Genomic DNA, 9381 nt, shown 5'->3' with positions numbered 1-9381 from the left:
AATTAATTTATGCAATACTTAATTCCAGATGTAGAATGTAATGGGTTACTTGATATCCAATTCATAAATTCAGCGTGCTGAACAATCTATGAGGATAATACAATTCAACCGTTTGTCTTCCATCAATTTCAGAACTGAATTGAAATGGAGTTGACCCAAACCCCTGGCTATGATGTTTTTATACTGAAGGAATTCTCTGTATGTTCTATCGTGGAGGAATGGTGCACCTAACTGAATTACAGTGCCTTCAGAAGGTATTCACGCCCCTTGACTTTTTCCACATTTTGTTGTATTACAACCTGAATTTAAAATGGATTACATTTAGATTTTGTGTCACTGGTTAACACACAATATCCCATAATGTCAAAGTGGAATTATGTTTTAGACATTTTTACAAATTAATTAAAAATTAAAAGCCGAAATGTCTTAAGTCAATAAGTATTCAACCCCTTTGTTATGGCAAGCCTAAATTAGTTCAGGAGTAAAAATGTGCTTCACATGTTACATAATAATAGTGTTTAACACGATTGTCTACCTCATCTCTGTACCCCACACATACAATTATCTGTAAGGTCCCTCAGTCGAGCAATGATTTTCAAACACTGATTCAACCACAAAGACCAGGGATGTTTTAGAATGCCTCGCAAATAAGGGCCTTTATTCAAAAACATGCATCCTGTTTGCAATAGGTAAAGCTAAGTACAGGCAAAATCCCAGAGGAAATCCTGATTCAGTCTGCTTTCTAAAATCCCCGGTGAGATAAATTCACCTTTTAGCAGTGGAGGAAAAAGTACCTGATTGTCATACTTGAGTAAAAATAAAGCTACCTTAATAAAAGATTACTCAAGTAAAAGTGAAAGTCACCCAGTAGAATACTACATGAGTAAAAGTCTAAAAGTATTTGGTTTTAAATAATATACTTAAGTGTTCAAAGTAAATGTAAAAGTATAAATCATTTCACATTCTTTATATTAAGCAAACCAGACCAGACTATTTTCTTGTTTTTTAAATGTATTTACGAATCGCCAGGGGCACACTCCAACATCATTTACAAACAAAGCATTTGTGTTTCGTGAATCTGCCAGATAAGAGGCAGTAGGCATAACCAGGGATGTTCTTTTGAAGTGTGTGAATTTGACCATTTTCCTGTCCTGCTTAAGCGTTGGAAATGTAACGAGTACTTTTGGGCGACAGGGAAAATGTATGGAGTAAAAAGTAAAAAAAAAATATTTTGGAATGTAAGTGAAGTAAAAGTAAAAGTAGTCAAAAATATAAATAGTAAAGTACAGATAACAGTACAAAAACTACTGAAATAGTACTTTAAAATATGTTTACTTCAGTACTTTACACCACTGCCTTTTAGCAGGACAATAACCTAAAAGACAAGGCCAAATATACACTGGTGTTGCTTACTAAGATGACATTGAATGTTCCTGAGTGGCCTAATTACAGCTTTCACTTAAAACATCTTGAAAATCTATGAAAAGACTTGAAAATGGCAAATCTGGCAATGATCATCAATCAACTTGACAGAGCTTGAAGAATGTTTAAAAGTGCAAATATTGTACAATCCAAGTGTGCAAAGCTCTAAGAGACATACCCAGAAAGACTCACTGCTGTAATTGTTGCTAAAGGTGATTCTAACATGTATTTACTAAGGACTGTGAATACTTATGTAAATGAGATATTTCTGTATTTCATGTTCAATACATTTGCAAACATTTCTAAAAACATGTTTCACTTTGTCATTATGGAGTTGTGTGTAAATGGGTGAGAAAAAAACGAACAATTTGATCCATTTTGAATTCAGGCTGTAACACAACAAAATGTGGAATAAGTCAAGGGGTATGAATACTTTCTTGAAAGCACTGTCTATGTCACATTTATCATTCCTCTTTCCTAATTTACCCCTTGACCTGCTAAATGCCCATTTCCATCAACCAGTTTCCTCTGACCCACTTGTTTCCAACTGCAACAGAGAGACAAAGAAAGTGTGAGAGAGAGGGTAGACGAATGAAGGTGAAAACATCTGGGAGGTTGCTCTTGCCCTTTTTTGTAAAAGCTGTTTGAAAAGACCATTTGAAATTTCAAGCTGTTTTGGTGAAATGGGGTTTTAGCCTGCTTGGTGACATAACCAGGTGGTATACATTTACATTTAAGTCATTTAGCAGACGCTCTTATCCAGAGCGACTTACAAATTTTAAATATTATATTATAAATACTTTTAATAGACCATTAAGAAAGAGAGTTCCAAACTTCTTTGCCAATAACAGCTAGTTTTCCCCTTCCCACTCAGACCACTCCCAGACAGTCCTAGTTAAATTATTGCTTGAGAAATTGCTCTTTGCTTAGAAGCTATTTTCCTTTCTTTTGAACATTAATGTGTTAATGTGTTACAATTAATGTGTTACCCAGATATTTCTTTACCAATAATGTACTTAATTGTTACCCAGAAATGATTTGATATTGAGATAAAAACGGCTGCATTGGACCTTTTAATGGGCTTTGTGAGTGTGTGTGTGCACGTGTGTGTGAGAGAGAGGTGCGTAGGCAGAGGGGTCATGCCCATAGGGGGTACAGTGGTAAGTGCACCCTCAGATTTGTTCTGTGAAAAAAAAAACGTTTTTTTTCTCTGTAATGCTTCCTAGCCACTTAGCAATTTTATGAAGTTGGCTAAATATGTTCCCAATCTCCCAACCTCATAACTAGCTACCAAGAAACCATTTTAGGCGATCAATCAAGTTACAAGTAGCTAGCTTGTCTTACTACCTTAGCTGACATGCCTGCTGGCAAGGTTGGTAGACTTCAGAAAAGCAAGTAATAACTAAATGTAGCAGAGATGCATATTTATTTTCTTAAAAAATAAGAACCACCAGTCAGGAGGATGCAGAAAGCTCAAGAGTTATGCTTAAATATGCATAGAATTAAGAATGATGGTTATGGCTCTAGATTGCAGGAACAATGAAAAATGCAAAATTATCCAATTTACGGGGGTCTAACCCCTCTCCGGACCACCTATCAGCCATCCAGACATACGTTGTGCCCCCTTAGATTTTTGGGGTGCTCGACACCCCTATGTGTAAGGGTGAACGAGTACAGGAGTGATTGTGAAAAGGCAAGGAACTACCACTTAAGTGAGACATGTCTTTTTCATGACTAGGGCTTAATTACTTAGGTGTTTTAGCCAGACAAATGATCATCATTAACTACCATTGACCACAATCCCAAGAGATTCATGCAGGTGTTGAACACAAACATACTTTTCTTTGGTCCACAGTGTCACTCTAAGGTCAGATACTGCATACAAGACTTGTTTTAATCTACTATAACATTTACATTTGTATTTCCTTTGGGGGGAGGGGAAGGTCATGGTCGGTGGCTGCAGAACAAGCCAAATGCAGAGCCAGTGGATGGTAGGGAGCGTGGGGGGAAGGTTACTCATACAGCATAGACACCCGATTGAACATTTCTCGAAATGCTACATCACAGTCCAACAATGTGTTGACATGTGTATGTTTGCTCTACCTGGGTTTTGGTCATGCCTCACTCTGTGTATGTGTGTCTGTTTGCCGTGTTAGTGGGCACGCACACTCTGGGTTTTAGGGTGAAGTCTTGCCATTGTCTTCTGACTCGAAACTCTGCCATGGATCTGTTCTCGTTGGCTTCTCATTCTCTTTTATACAGATTTCTGTGTGCCCTACATAGTCTCACAGTATAAAATTAGGTCTGTCTCCACTGTGTAGGAGTGCAAGGACAGTGACATGCAGATTGCTACAGTAAAACTCCTGGAGTGACAGTGTCAATCCTGTGCAATGTCTTATCGCATAAACTGTTTCAGATAGAAGTGAGCATTGCACTGGCGCATGCAAGTTTTCATACGCAGAAATGGACCCAGTTCAGTGAACTTTGGTACAACATAGTATGGGAAGTAACACTCTCGCGACTTCAGTCGAAGGAACTAAAATCACCAATGAAATCCGGGCCTCTCTGGAAGCCCCGCCTTTCACAGGTAATAAGTGATAGGCTCAGATCAATTCCTTCAAATATTCCACTCTTCAACAACTGTAAACAGGAATGATTCACACTGCTAAAAACAGGTTGGACACTAGACTGTCTTACGTTGTACTAAACTGTCCATTAGTGTTAGAGCGTGCTCACCCCCTGGACATTGTGTGCTGAAGTTTGCCTGATTCTCATAAGTTTTCTAATCACAAGCAATTTGTTGTTCTTCGGATTAAGTAAGATTAAGTAAGTAAGATGGCTAACGCGACTGGAAGATAGATACTCACGTTTGTTGTCTTGTCCAGTTGAAGTGGGAAGTTTACATACCCCTGAGCCAACTACATTTAAACTCAGTTTTTCACAATTCCTTTAATCGTAATTAAAATTCCCTGTCCTGGGTCAGTCAGGATCACCACTTTATTTTGAGAATGTGAAATGTCAGAATAATAGTAGAGAAAATGATTTAATTTCAGCTTTTATTTCTTTCATCACTTTCCCAGTGGATAATAAGTTTACATACACTCAATTAGTATTTGGGTAGCATTGCCTTTAAATTGTTTAACTTGGGTCAAACGTTTCGGGTAGCCTACCACAAGCTTCCCAAAATAAGTTGGGTGAATTTTGGCCCATTCCTACTGACAGCGCTGTTGTAACTGAGTCAGGTTTGTAGGCGTCCTTGCTCACACAAGCTCTTTAAGTTCTGACCACAAATGTTCAATATGATTGAGGTCAGGGCTTTGTGATGGCCACTCCAATACCTTGACTTTGTTGTCCTTTGGAAGTATGCTTTGTCCATTTGGAAGACCCATTTGCGACCAAGCTTTAACTGCCTGACTGATGTCTTGAGATGTTGCTTAAATACATCCACATAATTTCCTTCCCTCATTATGCCATCTATTTTATGAAGTGCACCAGTCCCTCCTGCAGCAAAGCACCCCCACAACATGATGCTGCCACCCCTGTGCTTCACAGTTGGGATGGTATTCTTCGGCTTGCAAGCATCCCCCTTCTCCGCCAAAGAAAAAGATGGTCATTATGGCCAAACAATTCTATTTCTGTTTCATCAGACCAGAGGACAGTTCTCCAAAAAGTACGATCTTTTTCCCCCATGTGGAGTGGCAAACCGTAGTGTGGCTTTTTTTTACGGCAGTTTTGGAGCAGTGGCCTCTTCTTTGCTGTGCAGCCTTTCAGGTTATGTCAAAATATGACTCGTTTTACTGTGGATATAGATACTTTTGTACCTGTTTCCTCCAGCATCTTCACAACGTCCTTTGCTGTTGTTCTGGGATTGATTTGCACTTTTTGCACCAAAGTACGTTCATCTCTAGGAGACAGAACATGTGTCATTCCTGAGCGTTATGATGGCTGCGTGGTCTTATGGTGTTATACTTGCGTACTATTGTTTGTACAGATGAACATGGTACCTTCAGGTGTTTGGAAATTGCTCCCAAGGATGAACCAGACTTGTGAAGGTCTATATTTACTATATATATCAAGAAAAGAGGCACTGAGTTTGAAGGTAGGCCTTGAAATACATCCACAGGTACACCTCCAATTGACTCAAATGATGTCGATTAGCTTGCCATGGCTCTAGAAGCATCTGATATCATTTTCTGGAATTTTCCAAGCTGTTTAAAGGCACAGTCAACTTAGTGTATGTAAACTTCTGACCCACTGGAATTGTGATACAGTAAATTATAAGTGAAATAATCTGTATGTAAACAATTGTTGGAAAAATTACTTGTGTCATGCACAAAGTAGATGTGGATGTCCTAACCGACTTAGTAAAACTATAGTTTGTTAACAAGAAATTTGTGGAGTGGTTGAAAAAAATGAGTTTTAATGACTCCAACATATGTAAACTTCCGACTTCAACTCTATGTCTCAGCTCGGTCCATCCATGCTCAGGCTGCCCTCGCTCGAATCAGTTTGTGTGCGGGACTAGGGGACGGCTGGCACTGTTTCCCTAATAGTCCGTGGCACAGGTTCTCTTGACAATCGTGTAGCATTTTTTTAGGGGGCCTGGAGATTCATATAATTACTTCCTCTCCCGGGGGAGCCGTACCTCGTCTGAGTTGTGGGACCTGGAGATGGATTGGGTTGTTGGTCGGGTTAAATGTCTCACGACTCCTGTGCACTCTGTCACTAGTTACTGGAGGCTACTTGAAGAGAGAGGGTGACTAGGTTCTGTGGGCATCCCTTTGCCACCTATGTCTGCCTTGGTTAAGCAAAGCTTGCCTCTCTTCCTAGACTTACTGATACAGACTTATCGATTATTTGGTCTTACATAGACTTTCGAGACCAAGCTAGCTAACAAGCGCTGCATAGCGTGCTAGCCAGGTTAGCTAACTCGGTTCACAGGGTTGGCTAGAGAACCACAATGCTGGGTGGGGATCCTGAAGCTTACTACAAGCTCTACTGAGACGCAAGAGTCGGTGCATAGCACAATGTTGCAATGTCGTTTTTCGTCACTTAGAGGGTGGCTCCTTATAATACACTCTGGCATTCAACATTCAACATACAAAAGATGCCGTATCATTCCTTCCACAGCCATGTGGACAAACAGTAAACAAAGAACCCACTCAAAAAGCTATTTTGTTTAGAAGTAAAAACTGGTGATTACAACCTATTGTGAAATGGTAGAACCTGCCAACTAGCTAGGCATGTGCTTTTTTCTCCATGACTAAAACATGATGATGTTCTATTTTTAGCTGATATGGGAATGAATACACAAGCAGCAATCCAACTGGGAAAATGTTTGAGGTTATACCGGCAACTGTAAAAATATTAGGCAGGGCATATTGTTTATTATTAATCTGATTATGTCACATGGATATGTGGGAAGCTAAAAAGGCTAGCTAGCGTGCTATGTTTTTAGCCAGGCTAAAACCAGATAGCCAGGCTGCCAGCTAGATACTGCCACAGACTTTAAAACCAGTATATATTGATAGAGCTGATGTCATCCACGTATTGATATGAAAAACTCCTGATGCCACATGAAGCCAGAATTTTAAGCGTGCCATATAGTTGAGTAAGTGAATGTCACAAAAAAATTGCTAAGGATCATGGTGAATGTAGCTGTAACTAGCAAAGGATCATGGTCGATTTAGTCGTTTTCATCCTGCCTGAGAGCCTCCTCGTAGCCTGCCGGCCCGTTATTGGTCTGTGTCAGCACGTGGTCCTGTGTGACGACAAATGTAGTAGTCAGAATGGATCACTATTGAATTAAATACATGTGTAACAAACTTTAAAATAATTTACAGTGGGGATGGAACTTGATCATAATAAACGAAAGTTAGAGCCCAAAACAGCCGCCTAAATATTTTTTGTTTGGCCGTTCTGGCGATCGTAATTAACAGTTCATATAGGGAAATCAGCCAATTGAATGTTTTGTATTAGGCCCCAATCGATGGATTTCAAATGAATGGGAACAGATATGCATCTTTTGGTCACAAATACCTTTTCTTTAAACGTAGGGGCGTGGATCAGAAAACCAGTCAGTATCTGGTGGGACCACCATTTGCCTGATGAAGCGCAACTCATCTCATTCGCTTAGAGATGATTAGGCTGTTGATTGTGACCTGAGGAACATTGTCCCACTCCTCTTCAATGGCTGTGCGAAGTTGCTGGATATTGTCAGGCACTGAAACACGCTTTCGGTTGTCAGGCCGGTTGGATGTACTGCCAAATTCTCTGAAACGACAATGGAGCTGGCTTATGGTAGAAAAATTAACAATTGCAATAGCTCTGGTGGACATTCCTGCAGTCAGCATGCCAATTGCATGCTCCTTCAAAACTTGAGACATCTGTGGCATTGTGTTGTGTGACAAAACTGCACATTTTAAAGTGGCCTTTTATTGTCCCCAGCACAAGATGCACCTCTGTAATGATCATGCAATTTAATTAGCTTCTTGATATGCCACACCTGTCAGATGGGTGGATTATCTTGGCAAAGGAGAAATGCTCACTAACAGGGATATAAACAAATTTGTTCTCAACATTTGAGAGAAATACATTTTTGTGCGTATGGAACAATTAGGGGATCTTTTATTTCAGCTCATGAAACTTTACATGTTGTTTATATTTGTGTTCAGTTATCTAGGGCAGGTCAGGGCTTTTGGCACTGTTAGGACAAGCAAAGCTCATGACTTCAAGCCCCAGACCCTACACTGGGGGCTGGTGAAAGCGACTCTTTCTATGTTTTACCAAATGGAGAAAAAAAAGAAGAAAAAAAATGTGGCTATTGCCCCCTTGCGAATGGAAGTACTACCAGGGAGGATATCATGTTACCAAAAGGTGTATGCTGCTCCAAAATTCCCACTCCACCCAGACGCACGCAGGCACGTAGATCAATGAAGTGAAGCTTGTTGTAACCCATAGGCTACTCTAATTGTCATATCTTTACTGGAACAGCATTTTCGTATAAAAATTACATTCTATCCACATGTATCAAAGTTGCAACTTACTACGTTATTTACAGTAACTGGTGTTTTAACGCCTCTTCTCACACCTTTAGATAGAACTATGGATAATAGTAGAATGTTGTTTGTGAAACAGTGCTCTGTATATTATGAGTGCATGGGAGGATCTTAGTGGTTGATCCGACCAATGTTTGCACTCAGATTCCCCCTCCTGGTTGTCATGGTGAGAAAGACTCCCCTGCACCCTGGCTGTGGTCAGGAGTCTCCCTTTTTCTCTTTTCTATCTTTCTACCGCTTCCTCTCTCCTTCCCCAGTCTTAACAGCGCTCAATATCTCTTTCCAACTGTAATGCAACTAAACCACCTCATATAAAATGTGACATTTTGTCCATTGATCAGACCTATTTTTTTATACAGCCAAGCCATGATAACATTGGTGAGGAAATGGTGCCGCAACAGAGTGGTGGCACAACAAACCAGGCATGATGATTCCACATCAATGCCAGCTAGTGAACTCAACAAAGCATTACCTAGAGCAGTCAATTATTCAAGGGCTTCCCACTGAAAACATAACAGAATAGAAAACACCTAACAGGTCCCAGTTTGTTCTAGGGTAGACAAACCTATAAACAAACCGTGGTGTTTTTTTTTTTTTTGCAGTGCTCCCTGTATCCCAGGACCCAATCACCCGAACTGGGATGTATGATGGGTGGCATCCCCTGGTTTGCTGTATAAGTGGAAAGGGTAGTGGTGGGGGTTTTGCTGGATTTCACTTTTTCACTGCCATGTTTTACATCCAATTTGAGTGTATAGGCTGCTGGTTTCCATGGGGATGATGGCCATTCATTTTGCAGAAGTCGGTCCAAACTGTTTATGGAATGGGTGACTGGGGGTGGGGAGATCACATCTTTGACAAGAAGAAAAACACATACATCTTGTTGTCCACATGTTAACTGTGA

Source organism: Oncorhynchus keta, chromosome 14, assembly GCF_023373465.1.
Source record: "Oncorhynchus keta strain PuntledgeMale-10-30-2019 chromosome 14, Oket_V2, whole genome shotgun sequence".
Classification (NCBI taxonomy): Eukaryota; Metazoa; Chordata; class Actinopteri; order Salmoniformes; family Salmonidae; genus Oncorhynchus; species Oncorhynchus keta.
The sequence above is the reverse complement of the archived record's forward strand: the minus strand, read 5'-3'. Positions refer to the sequence as shown.